Genomic DNA, 2,723 nt, shown 5'->3' with positions numbered 1-2,723 from the left:
TCCTTTGTGAAGTTTTACCTAGTAACTAAATAACATCACATGTTTTCTCTTCTTGCATCCTTTGTTTCCCGGTTCTCTACTATAGTGCTTGTCATTGCAGTGAATTATTTATGCATCTCTCTTCCTCACTAGACTTTCACGTGGTCACAAGCATGGCCTTACTCTTCTATCTTCAGTGCCCAACACAGTACCTAATACCTGTTAGTTGCTCAGTACATTTTTGTCAAAGATAACTTTCAAACATCAAATTCACCCTTTTTTAGTGTACAATTAAGTGGTTTTTAGTTTATTCATAAAGTTGTGCAACCACTACCACTGCATAATTCCATAATCTTTTCATAACTCCAAACAGAAACCCCATACTCATTAGCAGACTTCCCTCATTTTCCACTCTCCCCAGCCCCTGGCAATCATTAATCTGTTTTCTATATATGAGTTTGCCTATTCTGAACAGTTTGAATAAACGGAATCACACAATATGTGGCCTTTTGTGTCTGGCTTCTTTCACTTAGCAGAAAAATTTCAAGGCTCTTCCATGTTTTAGCATAACTTAGTATTAATATTTTCATGATTTTTATGGGTGAATAGTATTCTATTATATGGATATACTACATTTTTTTATCTTGTCAGCCATTGATGGACACATGGGTTGTTTCCACTTTTTGGCTATTATGAATAATGCTACTATGAACATTTGTGTACAGGTTTTTGCATGGATATATGTATTCCATTCTCTTGGATATATAGGTAGAAGTGGAATTGTTGGTAACTCTTATATTTAACTTATTGAGTAATGGCCAAACTGTTTTCCAAAGTTTCGGTACCATTTTACATTCTTACCTGCAGTGCATGAGGATTCCAATTTCTCAGAATCCTTTCCAACACTTGTTGTTATCTGTTTTATTGATTATAGGCATCTTAGTGGATGTAAAGTGGGATCTCATTATAGTTTGGATTTACATTCCCATAATGAGTAATGATGTTGAGCATCTTTTCATATACTTATCAATGGTTAATTTTAAAATTGGGTAATTGGTCTATTTATTATTGAATGTGAGCATTCTTTATATATTTTGGATATTAGACTCTTAACAGATGTGTGATTTGTAAATACGTTCTCCCATTATGTGAGATATCTTTTCACTTTCTTGATAGTGTCCTTTGATGCACACAAGTTTTTAATTTTGATGAAGTTCAATTTATCTATTTTTTTGTTTTGTTTTCTTGTGTTTTTGATGTCGTGTCTGAGAAATCATTGCCTAATCCAAGGTCACAAAGATTTACACCTATATTTTCTTTCAAGAATTTTATAATTTAGCTTTTACACTTAGGTCTTTGATCCATTTTGAGTTAATTTTTGTGTATGTTGTAAGGTAGGAGTTTAATTTCATGTTCCAGTCATCTCAGCACCATTTATTGAAAAGATGATTCTTTCCCCCAATGAATTGCCTTGCCACTCTTTTCCAAAATCAATTGACCATAAATATATGGATTAATTTTTTAGCTCTCAATTTTATTACATTGATCTATGTGTCTTTTATAATGATGGTACTACACAGTCTTGATTATTATAGCTTTGTAGAAAGTTTTGAAATTTCACTTCCTGCTTGTAAGATCCTGAAGGTTAGCCAGATGTGAGCACACAGGACCTTTTCAGGTCTTTCCTGAGTATGTACACAGCCCTGGTCATGCACACAGTCCTAAATGTGCACATGGCTTTCCACATTTCCAGGAATGTGTCAGAGCTTTTCAAAGCCCCTCTAGATATCTCATTCCTTAGCTTTTCCTTTTAAGCTCTTTGGCTAGCCTGTTGTATGTCCCAAATGCTATCCACCACCTCAAGCAGCCATGACTATCTGTGATTGTTTTTGACAAATGTCCTCAAAAAAATGTTTTCACTAAGCAAGCTTTGTGTCAGCTCAAATAAAAAAGACAGCCTTGAAGTGGGGCTTTCATGGAACCACCAGATGGGACAAATAATGACATTTTCGGGGGAAGGTGGCTTTGCGGAAATTCCAATCCCATCCTGCCCTGTCTGTCTACTGGCTGCTACACTCCTGGTTTTCACCATGTTTATAGGCTGTTGGTTTTTAAGGCCACTATAGAGCTGGGACATGGGGTATGGGAAAAGGGCAAGTTAAATGACCATGAAACTCACTTTTCTTATCGGAATTTGTTCATTTTTCTTAAATAAATGTTCCCCAGATTGCTGTAAGCCTTTGATTAATATTCAGAGTTCTAAAAAAGAAGTTGATTCTGACAATGCTCATGGATTGGAAGAGTCACCATTGTTAAAATGTTCATACTGCCCAAAGTAATTTATAGATTTGAGGCAATTCCCATTAAAATACTAAGTTCGTTTTTCACAGATATTGGAAAAAAGAATCCTAAACTTCATATAGAACCAAAAAGAGCCTGAGTAACCAAAGCAATCTTAAACAAAACAAAACAAAATCCCCAAATCTGGAGGCATCACATTATCTTACTTCAAATTATACTGCAAGTCTATAGTAACCAAAACAGCACAGTAATGGTATAAAGGTAGAGACATAGACCAGTGGAACAGAATAGAGAACCCAGAAATAAAAGCATATAGCTGGCTGGGCGCGGTGGCTCACGCCTGTAATCCTAGCTCTCTGGGAGGTCGAGGCGGGCGGCTCAGGAGTTCAAAACCAGCCTGAGCAAGAGCGAGACCCCGTCTCTACTAAAAATAGAAAGAAATT

The sequence above is a fragment of the Propithecus coquereli genome, unplaced genomic scaffold (assembly GCF_000956105.1).
Source record: "Propithecus coquereli isolate 6110/MARCELLA unplaced genomic scaffold, Pcoq_1.0 Scaffold3, whole genome shotgun sequence".
In the NCBI taxonomy this organism is placed as follows: domain Eukaryota; kingdom Metazoa; phylum Chordata; class Mammalia; order Primates; family Indriidae; genus Propithecus; species Propithecus coquereli.
The sequence above is the reverse complement of the archived record's forward strand: the minus strand, read 5'-3'. Positions refer to the sequence as shown.